Source organism: Capricornis sumatraensis, chromosome 17, assembly GCF_032405125.1.
Source record: "Capricornis sumatraensis isolate serow.1 chromosome 17, serow.2, whole genome shotgun sequence".
In the NCBI taxonomy this organism is placed as follows: domain Eukaryota; kingdom Metazoa; phylum Chordata; class Mammalia; order Artiodactyla; family Bovidae; genus Capricornis; species Capricornis sumatraensis.
This window is the reverse complement of record NC_091085.1, coordinates 8,851,323-8,858,949: the sequence shown is the minus strand read 5'-3', so window position 1 is coordinate 8,858,949 and position 7,627 is coordinate 8,851,323.

The following is a 7,627-nucleotide window of genomic DNA, read 5'->3' as shown; positions in this document are numbered from 1 at the left end:
GGCAGAGTGACTGAAGAACTATGGACAGAGGTTTGCAACATTGTACAGGAGGCAATAATCAAAACCATTCCCAAGAAGAATAAATGAAAAAAAGATAAAATGATTTATCTGAGGAGGTCTTACGGAGTAAAGAAAAGAAGTGAAAGGCAAAGGAGAAAAGGAAAGATACACCCATCCGAATGCAGAGTTCCAGAGAATAGCAAGGAGAGATAAGAAAGCCTTCTTAAGTGAACAATGCAAAGAAACAGAGGAAAACAATAGCATGGGGAAACTAGAGATCTCTACAAGAAAGTTGTAGATACCAAGGGAATATTTGATATAAAGATGGCCATAATAAAGGACAGAAACAGCAAGGACCTAAGAGAAGCAGAAGAGGTTAAGAAGAACTGGCAAGAATACACAGAACTATACCAAAAAAAAAAAAAAAAAGATCTTAATGACTCAGATAACCACAATTGTGTGATCACTCACCTAGACCCAGACATCCTAGAATGTGAAGTCAAGTGGATCTTAAGAAGCATTACTAGGAACAAAGCTAGTGGAGGTGATGGACTTCTAGCTGAGCTATTTCAAATCCTAAAACATGATGCCGTTAAAGTGCTGTACTCCATATGTCAGCATGTTTGGGAAACTCAGACGTGGCCACAAGATGGTAAAAGGTCAGTTTTCGCTCCAATCCCAAAGAAAGACAATGCCAAAGAATATTCAAACATTGGATAATTGAACTCCTTTCTCATGCTTGTAAGCTTATGTTCAAAATCCTTTTAGCTAGGCCTTAGCAGAACATGAACTGAGACCCTCCAGATGTACAAGCTGTGTTTAGAAAAGGCAGAGGAGCCAGAGATTAAATTGCCAATATCTACTGGATCATTGAAAAACCAAGGGAATTAGAAAAAAAGATCTACTTCTGTTTCACTGACTATGTTAAAGCCTTTGACTCTGTGTGTGTGTGTGTGTGTGTGTGTGTGCATGCATGCTCAGTCATGTCCAACTCTTTGAGACCCCATGGACTGTAGCCCACCAGGCTTCTCTGTCCATAGGATTTTCTAGGCAAGAATACTGAAGCAGGTTATCTTTTTCTTCTTTAGGGGATCTTCCCAATCCAGGATTCAAATCTGTGGTCTCTTGTGTCTCTTGCATTGGCACATGGGTTCTTCACCAGCGGATACACCAGGGAAGTCCTAGGATCACAGGAAACATTGGAAAATTCTTAAAGAGATGGGAATTCCAGACCACCCTACCTGTCTCCTGAGAAACCTACATGCAGGCCAAGAAGCAACAATTAGAAATGGACATGGAACAACTGACTGGTTCCAAATTGGGAAAGGGCTACATCTAGGCAGTATATTGTCACCCTGCTTATTTAACTTACATACAGGGTACATAGTGTGAAAAGCCTGGCTAGATGAATTACAAGCTGGAATCAAGTTTGCTTGGAGAAATACCAACAACCTCAGTTATCCAGATGATATTACTCTAGTGGCAGAAAGAGAGGAGGAACTAAAGAGCCTCTTGATGAAGGTGAAAAGAGAGAGTGAAAAAGCTGGCTTAAAACTCAAAAGATCAAGGCATCTGATCCCATCATTTCATGGCAAATAGATGAGTAAAAAGTGGAAACAGTGACAGATTTTATTTTCTTGGGCTACAAAATCACTGTGGACAGTGATTACAACCACAGAATAAGAAGATGCTTGCTCCTTGGAAGAAAAGCTATGACAAAACTAAACAGTGTGTTAAAAATTAGAGACACCAGTTTGCAAACAAGGGTCCATATAGTTAAAGCTATGATTTTTTCAGTAGTCATGTACAGATGTGAGTTGGACCATCAGGAAACCTGAGTGCCAAGGAATTGATGCTTTTGAGTTGTGGTTCCGGAGAAAACACTTGAGAGTCTCTTGGACAGCAAGGAGATCAAACCAGTCAATCTTAAAGGAAATCAACTTTGAATATTCAGTGGAAACACTGATGCTGAAGCTGAATTTCCAATACTTTGGCTACCTGATGCGAAGAGCTGACTCATTGGAAAAGACCCTGATACTGGGAAAGATTGAGGGCAGGAGAGATGGGGTCAGAAGTGGATAAGATGGTTAGATATGAGACACCAGAGATAGTCAGAGATGAGAAATCACTGATTCAATGGACATGAATTTAAGCAAACTCTGGGAGATAGTGAAGGAAAGGGAAGCCTAGTGTGCTGCAAGTTTTAAAGAGTTGGACATGACTTAGTGACTAAACAACACCACCAATTGAGGGAAATAAATAGTCTAATCCTTTGTACTATGTGTATTGTCATACTATGAATTTCTCAGTATTACTAGTTGTGACTACTCTAGTCTGCAGACTAGATGTTAATTATAAACATCCTTTCATAAAATAGAACATAATGGAATTTCTGTCTGATGAGCCATACATGTATTTTTATTTGTATTTCTCTATTATTCTACAGGTACTTAAATCTAAAACTATATCTTAGGAATATTCCATTGATAGAACAATTATAACAACATTATCATATTTGCAATTCATTCATTAGACTTTATTTCTGATATTTACCACTCCATAATATTATAGTGTTTTGAATGCATCTTTTAAAATGTTGTGTTTAAAATTTAGGTGAAACTATCACTTTTTCTTCCTGCTAACAAATCTCATTGCTGACCAAATTTCACAAATTGAATTACTTTCTTTTTAGATATTGTCACAAATAACTAGAAGCTACTATTAAATTTCTAAAAGGTGCACATAGTGCATATTCTTTGACAATTAAAATCTCTTCTCCACCGCAAATATATTCCTAGGGTGACCATGTATTCTCGTATCCTTCTTTCTCCCACTCAGTCCTAGTTTTTGCCTGTAGCTCCAAAGAGTAATAGTATTCCTGTCACTTTCAAAACTATCTTAGTTTAGGTGACAATTTTTTATGCTTACTATTGCAATGATACAAGCAAAATAACTACAGTAAACTCTCCTTCTATTATACAAAAAAGATAAAATATTGGGGGAACTGCTTAGAGTTTGGTATGTGAACCTGAATTTGCTGCTATAATTAAAACTGAATCCCTCATGTCCTCTGTCCAATTGCTCCATATTTTTCATGGTCACAAGAAGCCGTTTTGAGGGTTAGCATGTTATTTTCTCCACAAGGCCTCAATTTTGCCTTAACAACTGTCATATTTGGAAGGTCAATGTTGCTAAGAATCCTTATCTTTTCTCTCTAAAAAGTTGTAACTCTATCTAAAAATCTATATGCCATGATTTCTAACCTTCTTTCATCACACAAAACATAGTTGTCCTGCTTCCTCCTTTTTCTTGTCATAAAGGAGCATCTAAGAAGGTTTGGAGCTGAAAGAGCTTTCAAATTTTGGCCAGAGTCTTCAGACAGTACAGAGATAGAATACTTTGTCTGCCTTAGCCTCTGTGTCAGGAATATTTAAAAATTAATAAATTTTAATTTTACATATCACTATCCTTGAGCTTATAATCAATCTTGAATTATTTAACTTGTGGTTTTGAGATAATCTAAGTTGATGGTTAAAAATAATTTATATCACTTACACAATCACAAACTGGTTTACTCTTAATTTAGGAAAGAAAAAATGAAATCTTTATTGCTCCTGTATATTATATGACTTCTGGTAATGTTTCTGGTACTCTTATTAACTTGCTGAGTTCTGGCAAAGAGGCATTGCACATTTTAGGACTTACAGTAGTCCTTTTGGGAACGCATGTACACCCATAGTGGATTCATGTCAATGTATGGCAAAACCAATACAGTATTGTAAAGTAAAATAAAGTAAAAAAAAAAAAAAAAAAGATCATGAAGAAAAATTCATTTTTCTATGGGCAAAACAAAGTCTCTTACACTGAGAATTCCCTTGAATTATTACAGATTAATAGTGTTTTTCTCTGTGTGTGTGTGTGTGTGTGTGTGTGTGTGTGTGTGTGTGTGATATGTGGTGGGTGTGTTTAGTTTGTGGCTGTGTGTGGTTATATGCATATGGGAAAGGGAGAGAAAGAAAAAGCAGTTTTTAACCACATTCATCTCTCTGGAATGGTTCTTGCTAACTTAACTACCATGGCAGCTCACAGGCAAGAATGATTAAAAGGAAAAAAATTCCCTGTGAAGCTGGAAGACACAAAGCTTATGACAGAGGAAATTAATCCAGTTCAATTGTTAAAGTAACATATAGCAATACTTTTGGTATATATCCTTAGCTAAGGAAAAAAAAAAAATCAGAGTAATTCTTTATGTTAAGAAAATTCAAAAATTAAAACATTTCATTTAACTGGTACCAAGTTAATTCAACCCAAAAGGATTATTTCAAGGCCCTCAAGCTTTCAGAGTTCAATTGGAAATATCACAGAATTAAATTCCCCATAATTAAAACTGTGTTATAAGCAAAATACCAACTCTTTGTCCAGTTAGAGCAAATGTCAAACACTAGAGACCACATGAATAAGTGAAAATTAGAGACGAAATGAGGATATGAGCCTGTAGGATTTCACAGCTTAAAAAATAATGTTGAGATCTAGCATCCCTAAGTTCAAAGATGAAAGTGAGAAGATTAAAAAAGAAACAGAGAGACAAAATGGCAGAGGAGTAGGTGGAAGTGGAATACACATCTCTCCGTGGATGCATCAGGAATACAACTTCAGATGCAGAAGATCTCACAGAACATCAGCTGAGAGTGGGCAGGAGTCTCCGACCATCAGAAAGGAATATATAGACCCATACAATATTCAGTAGGATGAGGGAAGGAAGGGAAAAAGAGGAGAGTGAGCAGGACAGGAGCTGCTACTGATCCCTACATTGGGGCAATTATTTGGACAGAGGGGAAGCATTTGAGGCTATTGGAGTGTGCAGCAGCTGATCTGTGAGTCTGAATTGAGTGAGAGACATACAGACAATCCTTGCCACAAGCCTATGTACTCTGTACAGGGACACAAGTCCCCTGCAACATGCGGTGCCTGGGAGCTGGAGCGAAGGGATTAGAAAACAATCCCAAGGTGAGGTCTGCTGCTTACTATGGGAAGATGACACACGGAGATGTGAGGGAGGAGACTGCAGTGGGGAATACCTTTGGAGAAAAGCTTGGCAGCCATGGAGGCAAGGTGACACTATTGAGTCATGTGTTGGGGGTGGAGCCATCAATGTAGCCTCTCTAACCATACAATGGCACAGGCAATAGATCAATAGTGAGACTCCAGAGAGAGTGGCCCTTTAAGTGCATGATGCATGGAGCAATGAAGACCCCAGCTGAAGTCGCCTTTAAATGTCTGCTACACGTAGCAAGAGAAGGACCAGTCGTGGAAGCCCTTTCCATGTCAGTTGCCAGAGGCTAGAAAAAGACTCTGAGATTCCCTGATAGTTCAGCCGGTAAAGAATCCACTTGCAATGCAAGACTCTAGCAGTGCCAGTTTTCTTGTGTCTGAGGCTACCAACATCCCTTCACACTTGATGCCACCAGGGTGCCTGTGATCCAAATAGCAGTGCCAACTCCATGCATGATCCTCACTAAAGCAGAAATGCCAGAGGCTAGAAAAAAACCCTATTGGCACCATATCTCCTGTGGCCATGACAGCTGGTTCCTCTATGTACCTGGCTCTCCAATCCAATCCCATAATCCAAGCAGCTGTGCCACTTCCATGCATGATCCTTGCTGGGGCAGAACTGCCAGAGGCTAGGAAAAATCCATAAGAGCATCATATCTCCTGCCCCAGTGGCCACCGATTCCCCTGCATATCTGATGATACCAGGGTCCCTGTGATCCAAGGAGCTGTACCACCTCTGTACCTGGTCCTCGCTGGAGCAGACCCAAGTCCTAGAGGGCAGCCTCAGGGGCAAATTCCTGTGGATGACATACATGAAGAGGTGGGGATAAAACCACAATTGTAACCCAGGGGCAATATGCCTAAGGAAGAGGATCAAAAAACTTCCCACCAGCTGTACAAGCTGCAGATTAAATTCACACAACTAGAAAGATTCTGGGTGTATTAAATATATCAAGGGACAATGAGAGTTCTCACAAAAGGTACTAGCTCAGGCAGCTGTGTGCATTGGAGACAAGAACATTCAGAAGTAGGGCCAAATCTGTCCTCGCAGAAAGTTCAGAGACCAACCCAGTTTTTGAGGGCATCCTAGGGAGTCAGAGGTGGACTGTGACTCTCAGCTAGGGAAAGGAAGCTGACAGCTGAGATCTGAGAAAAATGTTTATTATTCTTCTTATATTTTGGTTTGTTCTGTAGTTGGTTCTGGATTTTTATTTTTTCTTGTTACTGTGGTTGTTGATTTTATTATTACTATTAACTCTATTTAAGCTTTTGAGAAATTTTTTTTATCATAGTTTTTATTTCCTTTGTATACTCCTACATCTACATTGGCTTTTTGTGGTTCTGTGGTTTTCTTTTTATTTGATTTTCTGATTTTTTTCTTTTTGTTCTTATCCTATTGTAGTTATCATTCAACATATATAATTTTTAATATGCTTCTATGTAACTTTGCTTTTCTATTTTATTTTTCTTTTCTTCCTTTTCTTTCTTTATTTCATCATGTTTGCTAGTTTGTTTTGTTTTCTTTTCTTTATTCCCCTGTTGGCACTCTGTGATGATTTTCTTTAACTGTTTGTGTTTTAGCTAGCTTTGTTTTTAATTGATCAGTATCATTTTTGGCCTCCTTTGCTTTCTGGGTCACTGTCTTGTACTTTGTTTTCTTTGGAATATTTTGGTTATTAGTGTGCATATTTGTGTATACTCTTTTTTGTTGTTATTATTTGTCTGATTTTGTATTTATCATTTGTCTGGGGTTTGTCTTTTGTTACTTGTTCTGTTTTATATTTTTGTATGTTGTTGTTGTTATGTTTTAATCCCCTCTAATGCCATAATAAATAGGTTGTGGAATCTCATATACCTGGCCAGAGATTGGGCCTGAGCCTTTGGAGTGGGAGTGCTGAGTTCAGGACACTAGACTGCCAGAGAACACCTGACCACAGGGAATATTAATTAGTAAGAACTCCCATGAAGACCTCCACTTACATCCAAGACCCAGCATCACCCAACTGCTGGCAGTACAGTATGGAGGATTCCTGACCCAAACAATGTGCTGTGCTTAGTCACTCAGTCATGTCTGACTCTTTGTAACCCCATGAACTATAGCCTGCCAGGCTCCTCTGTCCATGGGGATTCTCCAGACCTACTCCAGGGGATCTTCCCAACTCAGGGATAAAACCTAGGTCTCCCACATTGCAAACAGATTCTTTACTGTCTGAGCCACCAGGGAAGTCCAAACAATAAGTAAGAAAAGACACAAACTCATTCATCAGCAGAAAAGCTTCCCATTGACACCCCAAAACATACCACTTCATGGAACACTGCCCATCAGAGGGGAAAAAAAAAGAAAAAAAAAACTCCTCCTCCCACCAGAATTCAGACACAAGCCCCTCCCAACACACAAAGCCTACACAAGCCACAGAACCAACCTCACCCACAGAGGGCAGAAACCAAAAGGAAGAAGGAATATGACCCTAAAGCCCGGGAAAAAGAGATTTCAAGTTAGAAAAAGAGAGAGAGAGAGAGATTGTGCAAATGAAAAGAGAAGGTAAAAACTCACAAAACCAAGTAAATGAAGAGG